General features: G+C 43.2%; 1 protein-coding gene and 1 pseudogene across 1 annotated transcript in view; both read right to left on the bottom strand.

The window, feature by feature from the left end:
• mosmoa (modulator of smoothened a) overlaps positions 1 to 26,827 on the bottom strand; it is a 105,970-nt gene that overhangs the window by 17,555 nt on the left and 61,588 nt on the right. The gene's annotated exons all lie outside the window — the stretch shown is intronic.
• Positions 5,404 to 6,398, bottom strand: LOC136941307 (putative nuclease HARBI1; annotated as a pseudogene).

Below are 26,827 nucleotides of genomic sequence, written 5' to 3'. Positions count from 1 at the left end.
AGGAAACCCACTATATCACATATGTCTCACACATTCAAACACACGACACACCCGATATTAGATGTCTTCCTTTGATAAACTGTCTCAGGAAACCCACTATATCACATATGTCTCACACATTCAAACACACGACACACCCGATATCAGATGTCTTCCTTTGATAAACTGTCTCAGGAGACCATCTATACCACATATCAAACCAAAAGCACACTATATATACACTAACGCAAGCGCTGCGCCGTCAGTGCAAGCCAAATCAAGCCCATAGCAAAAGTTAGACAGACAAGGAACCAGCAGATTATAGTTGAACGTGACATAGCAGTGCAAGACATACAAAATACATACAACATACAGTATATTTGCAACAAACCTGGTTTTCAGTGCTCTGATAGTTTTATTACTTTAAATAAAAGAAATAGGTTCTTTTGAAGAAGAGATTGCACCAGTTTACCTGGCCTGCAGGGTGGGCTCACACCTCGGAAACACACAGAATTTAAGCAGATGTATATAAAAAAAACTCTGCTTACCTTATAAATTTGTTTGGCCAAGGTGTGTTCCGAGGTGCTCTCCTCCCACAGGCCCGTGGTGGATCTCTCAAACTTCTCCTGGTTGTAGCTCGCCAATTTGATGAAACAAAAGTTCTGTACATCTTCAGTCAATTCTCAAAATTTAAAAACAGCACTGGAACTCAGCAGGGTTGATGCAAAGTGTTTTATTGGTTCTCAGGTAACAAAGATTCCCAATAGAACGTGAGCCTGATCCCGGGATCAGACTGAAGTTTTCTCCGGACAATTGAACTTATATAGTCTTCTCCCCATTGTATGTTAATATGGTACGATATGTGTTGGTTTCGTAGACATTAGGTAATCTTACAAAGCGGATCCCTTGACTCAGGGGATTCAAAACAGGTACTTTCCTACATAGACAAAGACTCTTTCTGACCTTGAACAGCCAGCTGCATTAGGCTTCTGGGCAAAAGGCCACAAATATGTCTCATAAGTCATAGCTGTGCGTCCTGGTCCTTTATGAAAGCATACACATGCTCCTCTCCCCCACTCTTCCTTTAATTATTTAAACCTTATTTTTGGGCTTCATGTCTCCTACTATTGTTTAGGAATAACAATAATCAGCCAACAGCTTTGCATCTGGTTTCCTATAATATAACTTATACAATACAACAATAATATAGCATATACCAAAGAGTGATTACAAATATCTTTAAGTCCATAATCATTAACCATCTTCATAATTACAACAGTATTGATGTTTTTTTCCACAACAGTCTCTGGGTTACAGGCAGCATAAACATTACAGACAGTTCAGTCAGAGTATTATTCTGCTGCAGGTCAGGTTCTACATTTGTTAAATGGAACTCTGTAAACTGTATTCAAGCATTCTATCACAGACAAGACAGCAACAAGTGTGCAACAGTACATAAATACCAAACCTAGATTTATCCTCTAACTCAGTTCATCTGGCATCTAGTTGTGCATCAAATAAGACACACCACACATCAATTGACTCTTGTAAGAAGCATGTACAAGCCTTCTTACTAACGTTGTAACATTGTCTAGATATGATAGTTATTGAGGTTAAGGTACTACATCTTGCCCCATCTCACCAGAAGGTCTTGTGTGTGATTCACACTGGTGGTGACCAGTTGACCATCATCATAAAAAGGAGAAGACATAGGGGGGTCTTCAGCCCAGGGAGGGCTCTGACAGAATGAGGAACTGGCTGCTTCCATTATACTCCCAGAAACTATACAGATCACAGAGATATGTCTCACAAAAGCTCCATTGAAACGGTTGATATGAGAAGTAACAGTTTGTCCAGGCATCTGTGTATGGATGTTTGTGATAGAGTGAGTGTAATTTACCCATTTTAAGTGACTTTGTAGGACTGTTTCTACAGTAAATATTCTAGATAAAGGACTCAGATTGAACCGTTTGTAGGTCAGAACGTTTTGGGTCAGAATCCTTTAAGTGGTCCAGTTTAACAGATTTAGGTAGAGCTAAACATATAAGGATTTTGATGAAACCCAATAGGCTACAATAGTGTAGTGAGTGCATGGCTTACTAAGAGCAGTCTAGGCCTGCACCATTTTAGTCACGTTAACAGGCAGAAAGGGTCAAATTGATCTCGTCTTTCGGTGGTCTGTCTAAGGACTATTGTGACTATGGCAGTGGAAAGGGAGTCAAAATAAATAAACAAATTCACATTATAAGAAAATAATATCAATAGTGCTAATGTTACAGTGCTGATTTGCACAACAGTCCCGCATTTCTCTCACTAGCATGTCTACAGTTCTAAGTAAACTCTATTAGCAGCGAATTTCGTTTGATATCAGTGCATAACACTACTTTGGAGATATCGATTCGTGCTAGATGACGTACCCGTAACCAAGTGGCGTCCCATTTCTTAGGGATATGTAGCCCTTACCCCTCAGTTTCGAGGGCCAAGGGCTAGGGGTAAACTAGGGGCTAGGGTAAGGGATAAGGGGGAGTAAATGTTGTCTGCAAGTCTGAACATGAATATGTGATTGCATAGGCCTATTGATATATCAATAAGCTCTACCTGCACATCGGCTATGTTAGGCTATATCCAGTTTCAGAGTAGCTTGAGCTTGTCACAAGGTGAAAATTTTCAGAAATTAGAAAATAACCTATCGTTTCCTACATACCTTCCATTTCCCGTGTTCTTATATGATTTTAATAAAACTATGTTGACAAAATACTTAGAAGAGAAAATTCCAGGCCCCCTCCAATGTTTCACATCTCCAGGGAAACGGAACGATAAGACAAGGCAGCCGCATGGGGGCGCATTGTCGAGGCGTAGATCTCTAAAGTCCAAAGAGAAAGTATTTTATCGACAGATAAATGCAGGAAAATGGGAGCAAATAACCTACGGATGAGAGTGGGTCCAATGCGTTCAGGTTAGACCAATGAACCAGCTGTAGACACATTTCAATTGAGCAAAAATAAAAACAAGATGGTAATCAGCTAACCATAAAAAACTAATAACATTTACACTTTAACTATATGTTGTAAACTTCCACAATTGTATGTTGTTTACCAAATATTATTTGGTACCTTAAAGATCCTGTAAAGTAAATTCCATGATTTGCTTCTCAGTACATTATATACGTGTGAAATGAGTTCCTTAAAGCATGTGCAAAGCGCGAAAACGTTGTTGCACTGAAATGTGTAGTTAGACCGTAGAACATTTTCTCTTCCGTTTTCAGCTCAGGTTTTGTAATAGGCCATAAGGTGAACTTGGAAAAAGTGGCTAGAAAGTGATTTTCGTTCCCACACCTGGGGGGTATTCCAGGTAGCTGGTTTAACAAACTCTGAGATTAACCCTGAACTCAGAGTTGAGTTACTCTAACATGGGAAACTCCAAAAATTCGGTTCCAAAACACCTGATATGAATTAGTTAATTCGACTCGGAGTACGTCAACTCTGAGTTTAGCGCGTGCACGAGTTCTACTGAAAGCCAACATCTATGGAGCTCCGATACTAGGATTCACCATGGAAAAAGGCGACAAAAAAAGGGCGTCCTATTTCACCGCAATGGAATTGGACATTTTAATCCGTGCGAATGGCGAGTCCGAGCACATATTTCGGAAAAAAAGTAATACGGCTGTAGCTGCGAAGGACAGACAATTGGCGTGGGAAGGAATTGCTGATCGAGTCAATACGTAATTAAGTTTGAATTTAGTCCATAAATCGAACATTTAATGTCCGTTAATATTACAGGTGAAAAAGTGTTGGAATTGTAATTTAATCAAATACAATGTTCATATAGGTGCAATTCCACAGGCGTGAAGCACACTTGGCAACAACTGAAAATGAAATATAAAAACGTAATACAAACAGGTAAGGCATATTTAGCCTTTTGGCCTATAGGTTCATGATTGTAGCTTCCATCACTTTGGTATCATATTTGACATACAAAGTGAATATCCTCATTGCCTATTTTATCCTGTAGTGGTGGAAACACACCATTTCCTGTCGCCTGATATCTTGCTTAAATTAACACTGAGTTCAATTCAGCAAATAGAAAGAAGGCAGAGGCACGGAAAACGGGTGGAGGGCCACCACCAGCACCTCTGACCTCTGCAGAAGAGCTGGCTCTGAGCCACAACATTGGCCGTCCAGTGGCTGAAGGCATCCCTGGAGGAAGCTCATCAGAGCCAATCACCCCACAGGACACAAGTGCCTACATAAGATGTAAGTATGTGCGAGTATGTGTGTGAATGTGTTTTCATTTTCCACTCTGGTCCACTTCTAGTCCCTGATGGTGTAATCCGAGTGGTGGAGCCTCCTGCAAGCCTTTGCACAACGGTACCACTTGTAAGTACTGTACCTGGGGAGTCAGGTGGCTGAGCGGTTAGGGAAGCGGGCTTGTAATCAGAAGGTTGCCAGTTCGATTCCCGGCTGTGCCAGATGACGTTGTGTCCTTGGGCAAGGCACTTCACCCTACTTGCCTCGGGGGAATGTCCCTGTACTTACTGTAAGTCGCTCTGGATAAGAGCGTCTGCTAAATGACTAAATGTAAATGTAAATGTAAGTAGGGAGTCAGGTGGCTGAGCGGTGAGGGAGTCGGGCTAGTAATCTGAAGGTTGCCAGTTCGATTCCCGGCCGTGCCAAATGACGTTGTGTCCTCGGGCAAGGCACTTCACCCTACTTGCCTCAGGGGAATGTCCCTGTACTTACTGTAAGTCGCTCTGGATAAGAGCGTCTGCTAAATGACTAAATGTAAGTAGGCCACTCAATACTCCATTATGCATAGTAGTGTTGACTATCCTGAAACAATACCTTTCATCACAGGATGATGATGATGATGATGATGAGGACACATTGACTGCTGCCACAGACGGGGTTGCAGAGAGGCCTACATATATGGTAGCTACATATATGATAGTTCTCTCTCTGTGTACTTTATTTACAGTCTTGGGTGTATTTGTCAGTTTAAAATGTACACTGAAGTGATGAGAGTAATGAATGTAAAAACTAAATGCACAGTCCGATCCTGTTGAACAGGTCCATCAACCTCCAAAGCACAGCTACAGACAGTGAGATGTTCAGTAAATGGCAGGTGAATTCTGTGTGTAGAACTGGGATTTAATGTCATCCTAATGTATTCCCAGTTACCAGTTAAGGACTTGTACAAACTCCATTTGTTAAAACAAATGGAGAAAACTGACCAAGAGATGGTGTATTTGGGGCGGAAGATAAAGAAGACGGATCTAGAAATTGAATTGCTAGAACACCAGCTGCAGGTGGGTGCATGGTCACAGGTGAGTGAGTGTTAATTGTCAGAACAATATATTAATATTAATTGTTGCATTTCTTTTTGTAGGCAATAAAGAAGACAAAATGAAATGGTAATGATTTGTGTTTATTTCAGTGTCAGGGTTGGTGGAAGTGTGTGCGGCACAGTATGTCTCTGACTTCTCTTCCATTTTGGACATCTGCAGGTTGGAGGGGATGGTCATCTCCACCCGGGCTCTAGTCCTGCAGTGGGCCACATTGTACCACGGCTGAGGGCCCGGCTCAGGGTCATGGTAAGGGGTCATCAGAGTGGGCTGGCATGGGTACCCTCTGTCACCAAGCAGGTGTCCATGAAACTCTCCTGTAAGTATATTACAGGTACATTGTGAGTGTGGTAGAAGAGGGAGACAAGGGAATGTTATTTGTTCAAAGCTTAACTTACCATTTGCAACTCTGTTGCTCAGGGTAGACTCGCGATATATCCTTGAGTCATGTACCGAGCCAGGCCATTTGGCCTCCACATTTGAGATCAAATGTGCTGCATCACATATAATCTTGCCATTGCAAAGAAGAGATATTAGCTGCAATATTTTAAAGTTGTGCTGTAGTCTTTATTATTGTAAGACAGTAAATCTACCTGCACATTAATGATGTGGAATGACTTCCTATTCACATAGTCTCCTTCATTAATGGATGGAGCTATGATGGGGATGTGGGTGCCATCAATGCAGCCAATCACATTGGGAAATCCTGCAAAATGGAAAGGATTTACTCATCCCAGTCTGAGATTGCAACATTGTCATTCACATGATTTCAAATTTCTTCATTGACTTAAACTGAATGTGTGCTACATCAGTCCCCTGAAATCATGTGAAATTCCTCTTTGATGGTCCTTAGAGGTTTGTGCCCAGGAAAGACTACGTAGGTCTGCAGTAGGCCTTTCAGTGCCAGGGCCACTTTTCTTATGGCTCGGCAGACTGTTGCTTTTCCGAGATGTTCTGCATCGCCAATGTTGTATAGGAAACTCCCGTTGGCAAAGAAACGGAGAGCAACGCATATCATTTGGTCTGTTCTGAGAGCACGTCCACGGTGTGTTACATTAGCAATGTATGGATGGAGAATGTTGGTGAGATAAATTATTGAATGTGATGAAAAACGGTAACGTTCGCGTAGGTATTCATCGGGGAATGAAAGTACATCCAATCGCGGTCTTAAAATCCTCTCCTGGCGTAAGGCTATGCGAATTATATTTTGCTCGTAATCGATCGGCCGACCCAGGAAAGGACACCCCATGTCTGCAAACTGTTTCAAGATCCGAAAGTGGGTGGGGATTGCTAGGAAAACGCAGAGTTTTTCATAGAAAACCTGCTAGCGAGCAGGTTAGTTTCACAGCGTAAGTTACCATGGCAACTTACCAAAAGGTTTCGTTACCTCTCTTTCTGGAACATGGAACTCGGAGTATGCCTCTTTTCAGGGTTAAACAACTCAAAGTTTTCACTAAACCCGCTACTTGCAATACCCCCCTGGGCACTACTTTTTAAAGGCATTCTTTGCATAGATAACACCCTTATGGACTTTGGTAAAAGATCTCCGCAAAATATCCTGCAGTTTTTCGTCACGATCCATAAATGTATATAATTGTAAATGTAAAAAAATATATTATAAAAATATTATTCTACTTTACGGATTGGCACCAAGCAAAGTTAAACATACACATAGTAAATTTAGCGAAACTGTGATGTTTTATACATCAACATTTTCAGTAGGCACAGTGTTATCACAGAAAGATAAAAAGAAAGAAGCACACTGGCCCAAGTTGGCTGAAATGAGTCAAAATGCTACCCCGTCCCCCTTAATTCTGAATAATGCCCAAAATTTGACAATTCTACAATAGTTTAATTACAGCTCAAAATCTGCCTAAAATACAACACAGCGCATCTTTACTCATCAGTATCATCCCTAATCATCAGTAACATCTTTACTCATCAGTATCATCCCTAATCATCAGTAACATCTTTACTCATCAGTATCATCCCTAATCATCAGCATCATCCCTAATCATCAGTATCATCCCTAATCATCAGTATCATCTTCACTCATCAGTATCATCCCTAATCATCAGTATCATCCCTACTCATCAGTATCATCCCTAATCATCAGTATCATCCCTAATCATCAGTATCATCTTTCCTCGTCAGTATCATCCCTAATCATCAGTATCATCCCTAATCATCAGTATCATCTTCACTCATCAGTATCATCCCTAATCATCAGTATCATCTTTACTCATCAGTATCATCCCTAATCATCAGTATCATCTTTCCTCGTCAGTATCATCCCTAATCATCAGTATCATCCCTAAGCATCAGTATCATCCCTATCGCTATATTCAGAGCTGTCATCCCATGTAGCCCTTTCCTCTGTTTCCTGGGTAACATTTGCACAATTTTGGCACCGATAAATCAGTACAAGAAAGTCTTGCAGACATACAGGAACATCTTCCAGACTCACATTTGCCTTGCTTGCTACTGCAGTGGACTACCTGCAACACACTTTCAGGGGCAGAATTTCTAGTCAAGTTCAAGTCTTTTATTGTCAGATGCACAGAACAACACAGGGTCAGACTGGGCACCGAAATTCTTAGGACAAGGCAACGCAAAGCAACCTGACATAACATAACATATAAGTACACAGAACATAGATTACATCTATGATAAGCAAAAATATAATAAACCTCTTAATATATAATAATATACAATATTAAATACAGTATACGTTCGTTCGTTATCTGCCACTTGTCCGGGAGTCGGGTCGCGGGGGCAGCAACCTAAGCAGGGAGGCCCAGACTTCCCTCTCCCCGGCCACTTCCACCAGCTCTTCCTGGGGGACCCCGAGGCGTTCCCAGGCCAGCCGAGAGACATATTCCCTCCAGTGTGTCCTGGGTCTTCCCCGGGGCCTCTTCCCAGTGGGACGTGCCCAGAACACCTCACCAGGGAGGCGTCCAGGAGGCATCCTGATCAGATGCCCGAGCCACCTCAGCTGGCTCCTCCTCTCGGTTCTACTCTGAGCCCCTCCCGGATGACCGAGCTTCTCACCCTATCTCTAAGGGAGAGCCCGGACACCCTGCGGAGAAAGCTCATTTCGGCCGCTTGTATTCGCAATCTCTTTCTTTCGGTCACTACCCACAGTTCGTAACCATAGGTGAGGGTAGGAACGTATATCGACTAAATAGAGAGCTTCGCCTTTCGACACAGCTCCTTCTTCACCACGACGGACCGATGCAGAGCCCGCATCACTGCGGACGCCACACCGATCCGCCTGTCGATCTCACGCTCCAGCCTTCCCTCACTCGTGAACAAGACCCCGAGATACTTGAACTCCTCCGCTTGGGTCAAGATCTCCTCCCCGACCCGGAGATTGCACTCCACCCTTTTCCGGTCGACAACCATGGCCTCAGATTTGGAGGTGCTGATTCGCATCCCAGCCGCTTTGCATTCGGTTGCGAACCGCTCCAGTGAGAGCTGAAGGCCGCGGCCCGATGAAGCCAACAGGACCACATCATCTGCAAAAAGCAGCGACCCAATCCTGAGGTCACCAAACCGGACCCCCTCAACGCCCTGGCTGCGCCTAGAAATTCTGTCCATATAAGTTATGAACAGAATCGGTGACAAAGGGCAGCCCTGGCGGAGTCCAACCCTCACCGGGAACAAGTTCGTCTTACTAAAGGCAATGCGGACCAAACTCTGGCACCGGTCGTACAGGGACCGGACAGCCCTGATCAGGGAATCCGGTACACCGTACTCTCTGAGCACCCCCCACATGAGCCCCAGAGGGACACGGTCGAACGCCTTTTCCAAATCCACAAAACATATGTATACTGGTTGGGCGAACTCCCATGTATCCTCCAGGACTCTGCCGAGGGTATAGAGCTGGTCCACTGTTCCACGGCCAGGACGAAAACCACATTGCTCCTCCTGAATCCGAGGTTCGACAATCCGACGGACCCTCCGCTCCAGGACCCCTGAATAGACTTTCCCAGAGAGGCTGAGGAGTGTGATCCCCCTAAAGTTGGAGCACACCCTCTGGTCCCCCTTTTTAAAGAGGGGAACCACCACCCCGGTCTGCCAGTCCAGAGGCACAGTCCCCGATGTCCACGCGATGTTGCAGAGTCGTGTCAACCAAGACAGCCCTACAACATCCAGAGACTTAAGGAACTCCAGGCGGACCTCATCCACCCCAGGGGCCCCTGGAGATTTTCAACCACCTCGGCGACCTCAGCCCCAGAGATAGAAGGCCCCCCCCCCCCCCCCCCCCCCCCCCGATGTCCCCAGACTCTGCCTCCACGTCGGAAAGCGTGTTGGTGGAATTAAGGAGGTCTTCGAAGTATGCCTTCCACTGATCCAGGACGTCCCCTGTCAAGGTCAGCAGCGCACCATCCCCACCATATACAGTGTTGACAGTGCACTGCTTCCCCCTCCTGAGTCGCCGGATGGTGGTCCAGAACCTTTCGAAGCCGTTCTCCTCGCCGAACTCCTCCCATGCCCGGGTTTTTGCCTCCGCAACCGCCAAAGCCGCGTTCTGCTTGGCCTGCCGGTACACACTCAGCTGCCTCTGGAGTCCTACCAGCCAATAAAGTCCAATAGGCCTCCTTCTTCAGCTTGACGGCATCCCTCACTTCCGGAGTCCACCACCGGGTTCGAGGGTTACCGCCGCGACGCAGGTCACCTAGGTGACCCGCGTCCGGGCAAGGGCAGCTGGGAACCATTGTTGTTTTTCTTCATGGTGAGTTTTTTGAGCCACGCTTTGTCTGGTCTTTCACCTGGAACCTGTTTGCCTTGGGTGACCCTACCAGGGGCATAAAGCCCCCAACAACATAGCTTCCAGGATCATTATGACACGCAAACCCCTCCACCGCGATAAGGTGGTGACTCAGGGAAGGGTATTCAATACAGTATACTAAACCTCTAAATACACAATACACATAATAACCTATACTTACCTTATAAACCTATACTAACCTCAACCTTCAGAACGCAGCGGCCCGTCTTGTCTTCAATCTACCCAGACGCTCCCATGTTACCCCGCTCCTCATCTCCCTCCACTGGCTTCCCATCAGTATCCGTATCAGATTCAAGACTCTGGTACTGACCTTCCGAGCGGTGAACGGGACTGCACCCGACTACATCAAGCCTCTCCTCCAGCCTTACAGCAGCACCCCCCCCCCCCCCCCCGCCACATACGGTCTTCTTCTGACAACCGTCTGGTGGTCCCACTGCTCAAGACCGCCCGGTCCCAACACAAGCTCTTCTCCTGTCTGGCCCCCAATGGTGGAATCAACTCCCCACCTTCATCAGGGACACTGACTGTCTCCCCACCTTCAAGAAAAGGCTCAAGACGCACAACGGCACTTAGGAATGCTGGACCTGATGTTAGTTTCCTCCAGGATCACATTGGCTCTTATTGAGAGACTTGTTGCTCTTAGTTAGTTGTAACGGTTTTAAATTCTTGTACTCGCTGTGAAATATTTTACTCTTTATTAGTTTTCTACAGGTACACTTGCACTTTTTGAGTTTCATGTTGTTTAATTGTAACTTGTTTAACCCTGATAGACCACATTTTCATTAGCCTGGCTCTGCCCTCCTACGTACTTAAGCTCAATTTTTATTTTGCTTCTGTACTAGGTCTGGCCATGAGGTACGTAAGTCAGATGTCTCCGGTAGATTGTCTGCTTCTGCGAACAGAGAGAGTGGCTGAGAACTATGACGTTGATGTTGTACGCTAGTTTGTGTTGTAGTTCTGTAATGGCGGCGGAGAAAGATGCGAGCGAAGCCATTCGGTCCGTTGTGGCAACACTGCCGAATATCTATAAACTAAAGCCGGAGCAAGAACAAGTTTTGCTGAGTTTTGTTGGTGGCCATGATGTTGTGGCCCTCCTCCCCACGGGGTTCGGAAACAGTTTGATTTTCAAGCTACGGCAGCTAGCTCTGTTACAGTAGTGGTGAAGGAATTGGCGAACGCTAGCAAATGGTTATGGCAGATCAGAGTGGCTCTGGGCAGATCCAATAGTTTTAAACTTCAACAGAGTACCTGCCTACAAGGAAGTCAACGCTTGTCAATGGAGCGAGGCCAGACTGCACAAGGCAGATACTGTTTGTGGAATGCTTTGGAGGATGGTTGTTCAGGGACAAGTGTAAATGTTTTGGAATGTGGGGGTTGCATGTATGGTGCATTGTTCAGGGACAGGTGTGAATGTTCTGCAATATGGGGATGTAAGAGGTCTGGGAGGTTGTATCTTCCTTTTAGAATGTTAAGTAGAGAGCACATTAGGCTAGCCAGTCAGTATTGTGTGCCTTCAGTGGAATTTATTGCATGAATAAGATTAATTTGCATTGGAATTAGGTATACTTGAACATACTCTACCTATTATTTCCATTTCAGAATGACACCAGCAAGGAGAGTTTACTTCAGTATGCATGATGTCATTGATGCTACCCACCTCCAAAATGGAGAAAGTGATGTTGACATGTAATCAGACACCAGTGATTCGAGTGATGAGCAGGTGGTTGAAAATGTTGAGGAAGTGGAAAAAGAGAATCAGAGACCCACTGATTGTCCAACTAATGACGATGATGGTAAGGACATTGAGCAAACCAACACAAGCCAACCAAACCACAACATATGCGCTGTCAAGTGATATGACAACAGGGCAGTCACACTTGTGTCATCCTTTTCTGGCATTGATCCTGTGCAAAAGATGCAATGCTGGAACAAAGCCACCAAATCTTACATTGAAGTTGAGAGACCTCATATTGTGGTTGCATACAACAAATACATGGGCGGTGTGGATTTGCTGGACTCATTTGGAGCCAAATACAAGTTCCTCATGAAATTGCGCCGCTGATAGTTACATTTTCTGGCACACTATTATCATTGCTGTGATCAACGCCTGTCTCCTCTACAAACGGGACTGCAAGCCTCTCACTATTCCCAAGAAAAAGATGTTGAACAGGAGACTGTTTCAGGCGCAACTAGCTTCCTCTCTCATCCTGACAAACACAGCTGTCAACACACCAAGGAGAGGGTGGCCATCTTCAGCCAGTGGGAGCCCTTTGACATCGATAACTGTGACACATCAGAGACCTGTGACTGCTCAGAAGAGACTATCCTCAGGTAATGGGGACCACCAAATGGGGTCCCAGCCAAGAGGGCATGTGAACCACCAACGGATGTGTGCAGGGACATGGTCGCACATTTCCGGTGAAGACAACGAGAGGACGCTGCAGACACTGCATAAAAGGATATTCTAATACGCTCTGCAGAAAGTGCAATCTCCGTCTCTGCTTTTCAGAGGAAAGGAACTGCTTTTGGGACTACCATTGCACGTGAACAATGGACCCCGGGGTCTTTGAAGTTTTCATTCTGTTTTTATAATATTTATCCATTTTTTTTTTTTTTTTCATAAATTCTGAGTCATCCAAATATGAGTGTTGGGTGATTATTATTAATGAAATGTACTGTTAAAGTGCTATGTAAGCAATCCACACTCCAAATTAACCATTAGTTGTGTTGTGTATTTGTTCTTACAGTTTGAGAGCAAATGCTGAAATTCTGCTCCCAACTAGGCCCAACGTTGCATTATTACAACGTTTCCCTAAAAACTTAAACATATTTTTTGAATGAATCATTCTTTATCTTCATCAGAAGACTCTTACAACATCATCTGCCAAAAAAAAAAATAATTGTCATTTTTGTTTGGGTCTTACAGGGTTAACTGCATGCTCTTATGGTTTTTTCCTTTTGGCACTTATTTGGTTTTTCACAGTGTATGCTTCTTGTTTTGGCTGCTCGCAATGTTTGGGGCTATCTCGTTGTTATGATCAGTGACCTATGCACTTTTGTAAAGCTCTCTCTTGGAAGTCGCTTTGGATAAAAGTGTCTGCTAAATGCATAAATGTAAATGTAACCTAAGTAGAGGTGGGCCATTATCGGTGTTAACGCGTTGCGTTAACGTGAGACTGTTATCGGGCGATAAAAAAAATATATATATCGCCGTTAATCTATTCTCAAAGTTGGGTTGGGAGCTGGGTCTATACTACGCAAGCTATAATGACTTTCACCTTGATATTTTAGCGCGGATGTATATCTAGCCGAATTGCACTGTAGGGGGCGAGAACGAGTCTTCGAACCTGTGTGTATGCCTTGTGTATGAAATTATCACATCAAACGTGACATGCTATCATGGATGCAGCTATGAAGCCGCCTGGTTGGCTTCAGGGAAAATGTATTTTTAAGAAGCTTCCCAATGGAAACCTCGACAAGACTAAGGTTGTTTGCACCTTGTGCTATGCGGAATTAGTTTGCTGTAGGAGTTCTTCCAGTCTCAAATACCACCAGTCTCAAATACCACCTAAACGCAAAGCATCCCTTAGCTAATGCGGAAGATGCCGGGCCAAGCACTGATGTAGCGCAGGGGAAGAGTCGTCATCAAACTACGATGTTTGAGTGCAACCGAGGCAAGCCCATCAGCACAGCTCTATCAGCCAAGCTAACTAATTAACACAAGTACATCTTATTGAACATAATTTATTTTCATCACCAATTATCATAGTAGAACAGCTTTCTCAAGCAGTTTGTGATGCATTTTGGAAACAGGAGATGAGCTCCTGGTCTAATGCGCCACCTGGCTTGAGAAACCCGTTCTCAAAGACTTACTTTTAGTCATTATTAGTCATATATTAGTCATTATTTGGGTAGCACACATATTCTGAATGCCTTCGGCGGAATTCAAATGAGCCATTTTAATCTAGATGGAAATGATAGAAATGGAGACATGAAACATGGTGAAATTGATGAGGGGACTGACCCAGGGTTCTAAATTAACACCCGGCAACCCGCCAAATGCGGGTTAAAATTCATTTTGGCGGGTGTTAATAAAAACTCACTAGCCAGTTTGGCCGGTGATACATGAGGCATTACATGAATGATACATACATTGACCATTCACGCTGCTCATTATTCTTATTTTTATATATATTTTATTTTATATTTAAATTGTTGTATTCTTAGATTGTTTAGTTCTTAGAAATAGTTAAACTTTTGTACTTTTACTTAATTTAAGATCTGTATATGTTTAGTGTTTTGCACCTCCCTGCCACAGTAAATTCTGTGTTTGTATAACATACATGGCGAATAAACCGAATTCTGATTCTGATAAGGCTTTGTTCTCGGCATGGTTCTCGGTCATTTATCCCCCTGGTAGTACTTCCTAAGTTTCCCATGAACACTGTGCCGTAATGCTACGTGATAACGTTTTATACGGCCATTGCCTGCGCGCAGTTATAAGTGAAACCATCGCGAGAAACCGAGGAAACGAACGGAGCGTCCACCAGAAAACACAAGGAAGAAGTAAAACGAAGCATAGAGGATCATTGGAGGTAATAAGAGCTAGCTAGAGTAGTAAAGTAAAAAGTTAACGTTAACTTAATACTGCGGTGGTTAGGACAAACTTCTGGGAGCGAGAAGAGGAACGAGGCAGGGGATGAGGATATTGGTAGCACTACAGAAACAAAGATAATGTAATGACAAATGGTTGACGGGTCGGGAATGGCTTGTGTTTGACAATGAAAATGTTGTCATGTTTTGTAAGGATTGCCGCATGTAGTCTACGCGAAAGAAAAATTATGTTGCTTACTGACACAGTCTTCTGTAATGTAAAAACACTGTTCTTATTAAATTTACATTTACATTACATTTAGGCATTTAGCAGACGCTCTTATCCAGAGCGACTTACAGTAAGTACAGGGACATTTCCCAGAGGCAAGTAGGGTGAAGTGCCTTACCCAAGGACACAACGTCATCTGGCACAGCCGGGAATCAAACTGGCAACCTTCTGATTACAAGCCCGCTTCCCTAACCGCTCTGCCACCTGACTCTTCAACCTAAATGGTATATTAGGTTGGTTTAATTAATAATAATAATAATTAATTTTTTTATAGCGCTTTTCTCAATACCCAAAGTTGCTTTACAAGTGTGAGGAAGCAGAACAAGACAACAGTAAAATATAAAGACAAAGGATTGAACAAAACAGACAAACAGAATAATATACAGAAAAAGAAAACTAACATAAGTCTAATAGTGGAGGGGAAGGAGCAGGGGATGTTCAGGTGAAGGCGAGGTTGAAAAGGTGAGTTTTGAGGGATTTTTTAAATAGTGCTATATTGGGAGCCAGACGAATATGGAGAGGGAGGTCATTCCAGAGAGAGGGTGCGGCAGCAGAGAAGGCCCTGTCACCCCAGGTCCGGTGCTTAGTCCTGATGGTTTTTAGGGTGTTTGCGCCGGCGGACCTGAGGCAACGGGTAGGGGCGTGCTTATTGGCTGCTTAGGACAAAAACATTACTGTAAATGCATGGGCAGGAGTCAATCTCATGACGCGAATGGACGTTTTAGCCATTTACAATAAATCGTGTCCTTACTTAGTCACGTGTTGATGATTTCAGATTTTTCACACCCTTGCATCATACTTTTGTGCTTTGTTTTACTTCATTTTATGTGTTTTTCATTGCAACAATATTAATAAAATGATCAAATGCATTCAGTGAAACTCATAATTGTTCTTATTTTCAACAGAAAGAATTTGGCTAGTGGAAATTCTGGCTTCAAAAAAGTTCATTTAGAACCCTGGACTGACCCCAAAGAGTGTGCCAAATTTCACTACTTCTGACAATACGGTTCTAGGGGCTGCCATAGACTGCCATGGCAGAAGAAGATGTATAAATATAGCTGCAAGTGATGAAGAATTATCAACACTGTTTGTAAGGATGAGATCTCTCAGCAGGCAGGCCGGAAAGAGTCACGACAATTATAAAAAGGGTTGACTCGGTTTTATTAGCTCGACGTCGGATCATGCCACCAATCCACAACAGAGTGGCTAGCATGAGTGAGAAAACATGTCTCTCAGAAGTCCTTTGTGTTGGCTGGACTGTACAAATATAGTTACCACCACAACATCTCCTTAAACGGTACACATTCCACAACTTGATGCACAGAAGAAACAACACACAGGTGATGCGGTCATCAATCATTGCTTGTACTATTCTCTGCATCTTGCACTTAACCTAAGTTGACCAGAGCACATTCCTTGATCTATATGTGTATTGTCCAAGGCCTGCTCCGTGACCTCTTGACCACAGCAAGAGACAACCTCACACATGTATAGAAACTCTGCGTATCACTGTTGTAATTATGAAGATGGAGAAATGATCATGGTTTATATGATTGGTATAGAACCACTTAATCACCTTTTTCACTTTTATATACTATATTATTGAAAACCAGATGCAAAGCTGTTGATGGATTAGAATTGCCACTAAAACTTAGAAGAAATAAAGGCCAAATGTGGAAGTCCAGATACATGGGTTTGAGTGCCAGAGAGAGAAGTATGTGTGTAGGCCTCTCCCATGAAGGACTACAAGGCCCAGATATTGAGAACTACAAGCGCCTGAGATCAGGGGACAGATTTATGTCCTTAAACTCAGTGTCCCTGTGCAGCTGGGCGGCAAGGCCTCTCGAGGGCCCTGGAAGGGGAAGATAGAGGAAAAGTACTGGCAATGTAAATTTTGTGACCATTGACCAACCGGGTGTCAAATACATAAATGCATCTGTGACCAGAGATAATGTACCAATGACAAAATATCATAAAATAATGGAGAGTACATATGCAAACGTCCGGAGAAAAATTCCAGTCTGATCTCGAGACCACTCTCACGTTTTTGGGAATCAATCCTTTGTGTTAGATTCGAATAAACACTTTGCATCTTACTTTGCTGCCGTTTCCGTGCTGTTTTAAAACTTGGATTATTGGATAAAAACTTGGATTATTGAACCACGACACAAGCAGTAATGAAGTGGCCAAGCAGTCAAATGACGCAGAAAACATTTTAGACATCCTCAGAACAGGGTTCCGAGTGCATGCAGCAAGTTTGGTGTGAATCCATCAAAGATTTGCTGAGATACGACCCAACTTCCTGTTTACTGGCTTAACGGCACATTTTGATTGGCTGTACCGGGCAAACGGTTTCTAAAATCAAAAAAACATGTGATGGCCTTTGTGAGGGAGGGAGTCAGGAGGGAGTCAGGTGGCTTAGAGGTTAGGGAGTCGGGCTAGTAATCTGAAGGTTACCGGTTCGATTCCCAGCTCTGCCGAATGTCGTTGTGTCCTTGGGCAAGGCACTTCACACCCTACTTGCCTCGGGGAGAATGTCCCTGTACTTACTGTAAGTCTCTCTGGATAAGAGCTTCTGCTAAATGATTAAATGTAAAATGTAAATGTGAGGCTTGGTCTGAAGATAATCTCTGCCAAATTTGGTTCAGATTGGACACACTTCGTAGGAGTAGTCGAGAAAAAAACGTTTTTTCATGAATTCATGAATTCGGCTGTTATCACAAGTTATCATGAGACAAAGGAATCAATTAATAAAAGGCAAACAAATCAACAGTTATTGGCCAAAACACATTTTTGCATCCTGCGGCCACGCCCAGTGATCACATGACACCAAATTGTCTGGACATCCTCAGATGAGGGTTCCGAGTCATTACACCAAGTTTGGTGTTGATTTCTCAAGGATTGGCTGATATATGACCCAACTTCCTGTTTGGTGTCTCTGATGCCGATTTTGATTGGCTGTACCGGACAAACGGTTTAGAAAATCATAAATCCTTTCAAATTTTTAGTGAGAGTTGCTGTGACGATGATGTGTGCCAATTCTGGGGAAGATTTGACAAAAATTGAATGAGGAGAAGCGGAAAAACGTTTTTCCTTAAAATTCTAAATGGCGGACAATCTATATAACCGGAAATTGACGTCATAGGGTGTGTTGAACTCGTCTTGATCCAGGGAATCGAACGGTACCTCATTTTTGAAAATCGGTCATACGGTTCAAAAGTTACGTGTGTAAACACAAGTCCAACTTTGACCCGTTGGTGGCGCTAGAGTGCTCCAATGGGTGACATGAAACTTGGTGAAAATAAAGAGGGGACTGTCCTCAAAGAGTGTGCCAAATTTCACTACTTTTTACCATATGGTTCTAGGGGCAGCCATAGACTCCAATGGGAGAGGAAGATGATTAATAATAAGAAGAAAAAGAAAAGGTAGAAACACTTAACCCTTGTGTTATCTTCGGGTCATTGTGAACCATTAGTCATTGTGACCCACCGTCGTATTGCGACAACTTTACAGCATACAAAAACAAAGTGAAGCATTTTCTTTTAACCGTTGGGCTGTCTCAGACCCCCCACATTGCAAAGGTTAAAAGAAAATTATTTTTATTTGTTTTTGTATTGGGTAAAATTGGGTAAACACAACGATGGTTCGTTATGAACCTTTGGGTCATGTGACCCGAAGGCAGCACAAGGGTTAAGTGGCTTCGCCGCTTTGCGACACAAGCAGCAATGAAGTGGCCAAGCAGTCATATGACCCAGAAAACATTTTAGACATCCTTAGAACAGGGTTCCGAGTCCCTTTACCAAGTTTGGTGTGAATCCATCAAAGATTTGCTCAGATACGACCCAACTTCCTGTTTGCTGGCTTAACGGCACATTTTGATTGGCCGTTTGATTGACTCCCATGGTACAAGAATAAAAATAAATATAGCTGCAGGCAGCAATGGCGGGTTCCTCCTCGACATTGCAAACCATTACAAAATTGACATGACACAGACATGTATTTCATACATGTACACAACATTTCAAGACAATTGGATCAATGGCTGATTTGAAGTAATTTTTTGAAATTCTTCACAAATTGTCACTGTAGAGAAATATCCATGCTGTTGACATTATGGGTTCTTGAGACTTTTTTGTTCCCCATTGGCAATAAGGCATGCATACCAACTTTCTGAAATCTTGGCCTGATGCGGTCAAAATGCCACCCTTTTGAAAAAGTGACAACTTTGAAGCGTGTTCTGTCAGGCCACCTGTACTCTGGTCAGGCCCATCATGCAGAGATCCATTCTTTAAAAGCTTTGATTACAACAATAACTTTATGAAAGTCAGAATACACTTTAGTAAAGGATGTGTGTAGTTTATGTACTACTACTGCTTGCTCTGCCCACACACTTTCCCCATCCATGCTGTTTCCCTCTTTCCCAGTGCAGGTGGTGCAGTGGCAGCATGAGGTTTAGGTGTAGTCCAAAAGTTGCCTCCCACAATCAAAACATATTAACCGCAACATTGTTTTCAAAGATGGCTTGAAAACCACAAATTGACTCTCTTCTTGAGTAGATCTCTTTCCAGAATCTCAGTCAATCCAGAATCAAGATTAGCCTCATAGGCAATTGGTCTGGTCTAGGGCACAGCCCACGTTCAGCTCCTTGCAAGTATAGCCTGTGATATTAAAATGGCCGACTCTCTGTTCCCATTAAACTACACAGCATGCACACTCAAGGTGACCAACAAGATTATATTAACTAACAAACAATAACATTACAAACATCTAACTGAACGAACACAACAACTGAAATCCCTTGCGTAGCTGTTGTTTTTTTACATGCCGCACTGCATGCTGGATACCCAAGAGCGCTGACGCTGATTATCTAGCTGTGCTCCGACTGCGTGATATGACGAGATGCTAGTGGCGCGCTAAGGTCGAGTCTCCTGCCCGAGTTCAAGTTCTGCCCGATTAGCAAGCTATTTTTACTAATGTTTTGTTAGCAATTGAATGGTAATGCAAGCTAGCTAAAAACAATGTTAGTTAGCTTGGCTAAACTGGTTTTCATAGCAACAGAAATCAAGAAATCAGGTCAGCCGAACTTTATTCAGGAATGGGGGAATGGCGGGAACATTAAAGGTGTAGGTACAGTAAAAGTGAAATGGAACGCGTCTTTCTGCCTTGAAGCTGCGTGCGCATCATCAAGACCCCATCTATATGTAAAGATAACATCCAAGCTAACAATTTCGCCAAATCTGACTGCAGCTTTGTATACCATATGTACTGTGTTATGGTTGTTTGAGTTAAACAACTTGCTAAATGAATTAAATGTGTTAAATGTCAAATCCAACTATAAATGTATAAAAGAGAGTTCCAATCAAATCTGAATTTGTTTTAAACCTAGAGGTTTAAAAGGCTACCTTTGCCTAAACTGACATGCACGAACTCAGAGAACTGAGTTTCAACAGCCATTTACACATTTAGTCTCTATTTGTTAGTCTACTCTTAAGGCATGTTTAACTTAATGTCTGCACCTCTCTGTCACCAACTGTCTCTGGAGTGGGGGGTGGGGGCTTCACAGGGTGTCTACAGGTATAAACAAGTTAAATGTAAGACCTTTTAATACCACTTCCAAATGAAATTAAAGACCAAACTTACGATGGAAATACAAATCAAAAGTGGAAATATACAGTAATCTTTCCAAGTAAACACTGATGTCTGTTCAATATGAACAGTATGGTAAAATGACAATAATCGGTTGAGTTTAAGAACATTGACTAAATGTGTGTAATGCGAAAGGATAACACAAAAATGTAATTGCTGTCCTACATTATACTTATTACTACACTAGGGTGGAAATGGTGGAGCAGAAACTAACAATTCCATGAATCCCATGGAAACAAAGGCAAATGTGTGAGATGTACTGATGTGGAGCACAAATGATCCAAGAAGCAGTACTTCTCTTGAGTGGTTTTGGTAACACTTTATAATAAGTCAACGCTTTTTGGCATTTACAAAGTGTTAACTAATAGTTAGTTAATCCTTTATAAAACATTTTGAAACATTAACAATACATTATTAAATAGTTAATAAGCTTATTATTAAACACTATGTTGATCATTAATAAACACTGTTAAAAATTATGTATTTTATTCATAATACAATTCATAAGGTGTTTGATAACTGCATTATCATACTTTATAGACAGCTTGTTAATATAGTTGCAAACCAGTAGTTTAAAAGGTGTTAATGGTACATGAGCTGGTATAGAAAGCATTAGCAAATGGTGAACAAACCATTTACATTACCTTTATAAAGCATGAGTAAATAACTAACAACATATTTACTTATGTCTTTAAATTATGTATGCCAAGTCGAATACAGGATGTACACTATGCTTTGCAGATATCTTAACAACTATTTTATAAAGACTTACTAATGATGCAACTTCTGATTAGTAATGCAAGTTATAAAGCATTTACTAACTGTTAGTTAAGGCTGTTGCGTGACCTAATCTAAAGTGTGAACTATTTATGCCTTATTAAGCATTTATAGAAGGACTATAGGCCTATAGATGTTGTGTTTTTATTAACAGAAGAAATAGCTGTTAATTTATTTACCTGGGTAATAAAATAGTATTTTATTTCCATTAAGAAGCGATACAGTAGAATTGGTATAAAAGTTGGTTACCCAAAGCTGTATTTTTTTTTTTTTTAAATGGCTGTAATAAACTGCAAATGTTTAGCTACTCCTCGACAGGTCTGCAAACGCCTTTGAAAGCAGAGATTTGTTAAAACGTTTGTTAACCGAGACCGTAGGTCGAGGGTTACCAACAAACAAATCGTTTTAACAAATTGAGGCGACAAAGCGTTTGCTGACCTGTCGAAGAGTAAACATTTGGTTTCTTATATACTACAACAATACGTGGGAAGATCCCAAATCAAACACGGCGAATCTGGAGCAGACGCCATCTTGTCAGAGCAATCAGTGGCACTTGTACTGGTGACGTCACTACATCTCCAAGGCAACATATCAACAACTCTTTTGAGAACGTCTTCTGAACCAATAAGAACAGCATATTGGTTCAATTGCGACAACAGTACGAGCGTTCTGATTGGCTAATGGGTAGTCATGCCAGCCGCGTATTACGTCTTTATATTCTATGCGCGTTTTGACCTGCGGTCTGACACGTATTCTTATTGCCTTCCGCTGATGTCATCTTCAAAATGAGCGAGGTCGAGGAGTTTTACTATCCAGATGACAATGAAGACATCAACAGCGACGAGGAAATCTTAACTTTCTAAAAGAGCAGAAAAGTGTTAACACAGAGAGATAAACGACAAGCGCTAGGCAGATTGCTAGGTTTGGTTGCTCAGATTTCAGATTGGTTGCTAGGTACTGTAGGTGCTAACACCTGAAACACACCGTGTGAAGACTTGAGTAGAGCTGAACAAAACGACATGTTTTAAATGAAAAGAGCTAAAAATGCCATATAATAAACAACTTACTAACCTCGACCGTTCGGTCATGCCGGGAAATATCAAACTGAGGTTATAAGTATCGACCGCTGTCACTCTCGGCTAGTAGAGCTAAGTACTGTAGTTAGTAAGACACATGCCTGTCATTACTTCAATAAAATAGTAATTTTGTGTATCACATTGTGTTGTGTCTGTTTCCTTTTGAGAAACGTATGTTCAGCCTTTGTGAATGTGAGGTTCGAGAATGGACAAGAATACCTTAATAAATAACTTATAAATGTTTAATAAGGCATAGATAGTTCACACTTTAGATTAGGTCACGCAAAAGCCTTAACTAACAGTTAGTAAATGCTTTATAACTTGCATTACTAATCACAAGTTGCATCATTAGTAAGTGTTTATAAAATAGTTGTTATGATACCTTTGTGAATGTGAGGTTTGAGAATGGACAAGAACACCTTAATAAATAACACAAAAGCCTTAACTAACAGTTAGTAAATGCTTTATAACATGCATTACTAATCACAAGTTGCATCATTAGTAAGTGTTTATAAAATAGTTGTTAAGACATCTGCTAAGTATTAGTGTACATCATGTATTCGACTTGGCGTACATTAATTAAAGACATAATTAAATATGTTGTTAGTTATTTACTCATGCTTTGTAAAGGTAATGTAAATGGTTTGTTCACCATTTGCTAATGCTTTCTATACCAGCGCATGTACCATTAACAGATTATAAACTACTGGTTTGCAACTATATTAACAAGCTGTCTATAAAGTATGGTAATGCAGTTATCAAACACCTTATGAATTGAATTATGAATCAAATCCATAATGTTTAACAGTGTTTATTAATGATTAACATAGCATTTAATAATAAGCTTATTAACTATTTAATAATGTATTGTTAATGTTTCAAAATGTTTTATAAAGGATTAACTAACTATTAGTTAACACTTTGTAAATGCCAAAAAGCGTTGACTTATTATAAAGCGGTCAGAAAAAGAGGCATGGAGTCGTGGTGCAAGCAAGGGCACAGACACAAGGTCACCGTCAAGATAAGGGCGTTTATTAGCCACGGCGATAGTAGGGAGAAGGGGCTGGACGGGACCAAAGCAAAGAAAACAAAAGACAGCCCACCCTTACCTGTCCCAACTACCAACCAAACAATACTGACTAACTGGCGCTCGAGCAGAACACCCTAACCAAAATACAGGGGGTGGTCCGCCCAGTTCTAACCTGATGTGTTTAGACAAGGAAGTTACCCTACGGGTGACGTAAGCCCAGGGCGTCTTGCCTAACACACAAGGTGCTTCCCCCCCTCCCTGGGAAGACAAAAGAAATAAGGTTAACCAAAAAAAAAGGGTTATCAAACAACAGTGAATTACAGTACAACACAAAACAGTTATCAACTAACGGGTCTCTCAGGTTTCCACAACCTACCAACACACCAAGAAGGAGCTCTCCAAAGGACAAAAAGGCCGCCCCCTTTGACAGGACAAACAGTGATAGATATACAGCTGAGGGACGACGGGATTGGATAACGGACATCAAGAACCAGCTGGACAACGGGTAACGGGAGGGAGGAGTCGTTGGTTGATGAGTGGTAAAGAGGGCGCCACCTGTAGAGAATGGAAACAGAGCAAAGCAAACACGCACACACAAAACACATGACAGGACTGGGGACGTAACACGCCCCCCCCCAAAAAGACACAAACCCTGAGGTTGTTGTCGTGACAACACACGGACCCCTGTCATGGCATAGCTGCCAGAGTTACCAGACGCGTGACAAGGCATCTGCAACCACGTTACTAGACCCCTTTATGTACTGGATCTCTAAGTTGTACCCCTGTACAATTAACGCCCACCGCATCAGGCGACGATTGTGGTTATACATTCTATCGAGGAACACCAAGGGATTATGGTCAGTAAAGACCACCACTGGCAACGCACTGGACCCAACGTACACCTCGAAAAACTGTAAAGCGAGTAACATGGCCAAAGTTTCCTGCTCAACCGTAGAATATCTAGTTTGGCATGGAGTAAACTTCTTAGAAAAGAAACACACTGGACGGTCTACTCCACCATCGTCCTCTTGAAGAAGGACTGCCCCAGCTCCTGTACTACTGGCATCAACCTCCAATTTAAACGGCTTGTTGAAGTTTGGAGCTGCGAGAACGGGAGTGGTACAGAGCAGTGCTTTAGCCGACTCAAAGGCACGTTGACAGTCTGCTGTCCAACTGAACACAACCTTAGGGCTGAGCAGGGAGGTGAGCGGTGCGATTACTGTGGAGAAGTTCTTACAAAATGTTCTGTAGTACCCCACCATACCTACAAATCGGCGTAACTGGCGGCGGGTGGTGGGCACTGGGTAGGCTGTAATGGCCTCTACCTTCTTGGCCACTGGACGCACTTCGCCACGGCCTACCTCTTTACCCAGATAAGTAACAGTAGCCTTGCCAAACTCACATTTTGCTAAATTCAACGCCAGTGATGCAGCCTATAATCTTTGGAACACCACCTTTAATGTGGAGACATGCTCGGCCCACGTGGAGGAGTGAACCACAACATCATCGAGGTAAGCGGTACAATGTGGCACATCGGCCAGTACCACGTTCACCAGCCGCTGAAACGTGGCAGGCGCATTGCGCATCCCAAAAGCCATCACAGTGTATTGTAGGAAAGTATCTGGCGTTACAAAGGCTGAAATGTCTGAAGCACGGGAGGTCAGCGGAACTTGCCAATAACCTTTTAACATGTCAAGCTTACCGACGTATACTGCAGAGCCGATGGTATCCACGCAATCGTCCACGCGTGGCATTGGATACGAGTCGGGTACAGTGACAGCGTTTACGCGTCTGTAGTCCGTGCATAGCCTAGAGGTGCCGTCTGGCTTGGGCACAAGGATGCATGGCGAGCTCCAAGGACTACTACTTGGTGTCGCCATACCATGTTCAACCAAGTAAACTGCTTCCTTTCGCATTACCTCTCGTTTGTGGGCGTTGATGCGGTATGGATGCTGTCTGATAGGCACGGCATCTCCTACATCAACGTCGTGTTCCAATACTGACGTGCGGCTCGGAACGTCTTGGAAGAGGCTGGGAAAAACATGGATAAGGTGGACAAGATCAGCCTGCTTCTTCCTGTCCAAATGTAACATCACCGTAGGTAACACCTTCAGTGTGTCAGAGTTACAGACGTTCGCACTTCACATGAGCTTTGCGCTCTTCCAACCCATCATCAGCGTCACCCTCAGGTTCGGCCTCAGCTACCAGCATTCCAGCCACCCGACCTGCCCCTTTGGGCTGGGTGGACCTGCTCAGACCGGGAGGAGAGTCCCTTTCAAGGTATTCTTTCAGCATGTTGACATGGCAAAGATGTGAGGAGCGCCTGCGCTCTGGGGTTTTAACCATGTAGTTGGTGTCACTGATGCGCTTCTCCACAGTGTACGGGCCGGAGAACTGGGCTGACAAGGATGAACCAGGCACTGGCAACAAAACTAACACCTGATCACCAGGCACAAACACCCGGCTCACAGTCTTCTTATCGTACCTTGCCTTCATCCGTTTCTGGGCAACTGAGAGAGACTCCCCAGCCAACGCACATGCGTCTTGCAGTCTCTCACGGGTCTTGGACACGTAATCCAAGACATTTCTCAGTCTTTGTACAGACCGAGTTCTGACCCAACATTTGCTCTTTCACTACTCTTAGAGGACCTCTCACTGTATGTCCGAAAACGAGGTCAGCTGGACTGAACCCCAACGACTCTTGTACTGTTTCTCTTATAGCAAACAAAACAAACGGAACCCCTTCATCCCAGTCTGACTTTGTTGCTAAACAGTATCTCCTTAGCATCCCCTTCAAGGTTTGGTGCCATCTCTCTAATGCACCCTGGCTCTCGGGATGATACGCACTGGAAGTCTGATGTGTGATGGCAAGTGTCTGCATCACCGAGGCAAACAATTTGGATGTGAAGTTGGATCCTTGATCCGACTAATGTCCTCGGTAGGCCAAACGTAGTGAAGAACTTGATCAATACCTTAATCACTGCTTTCGCGGTGATTGCACGGAGAGGGATTGCCTCTGGGTACCTCGTAGTACAGCACATTAGTGTTAATAAAAACTGGTTGCCTGACTTAGTTTTTGGGAGTGGGCCAACACAGTCTATTATCACCCTTTCAAAAGGCTCCCCCACCACCGGTATCGGATGGAGAGGAGAACGGGGGATTGTCTGATTGGGTTTTCCCGTCAGTTGACACACATGACACGTTTTACAGTGCTTTACCACATCAGTTTTCAGGCCAGGCCAGAAGAAATGCCTAAGGACACGATCGTAAGTCTTTGTGATCCCCAAGTGTCCCGACTATG

This window comes from Osmerus mordax, chromosome 3, assembly GCF_038355195.1.
Source record: "Osmerus mordax isolate fOsmMor3 chromosome 3, fOsmMor3.pri, whole genome shotgun sequence".
NCBI classification, from domain to species: Eukaryota; Metazoa; Chordata; class Actinopteri; order Osmeriformes; family Osmeridae; genus Osmerus; species Osmerus mordax.
This window is presented reverse-complemented; position numbering and strand designations above follow the sequence as displayed.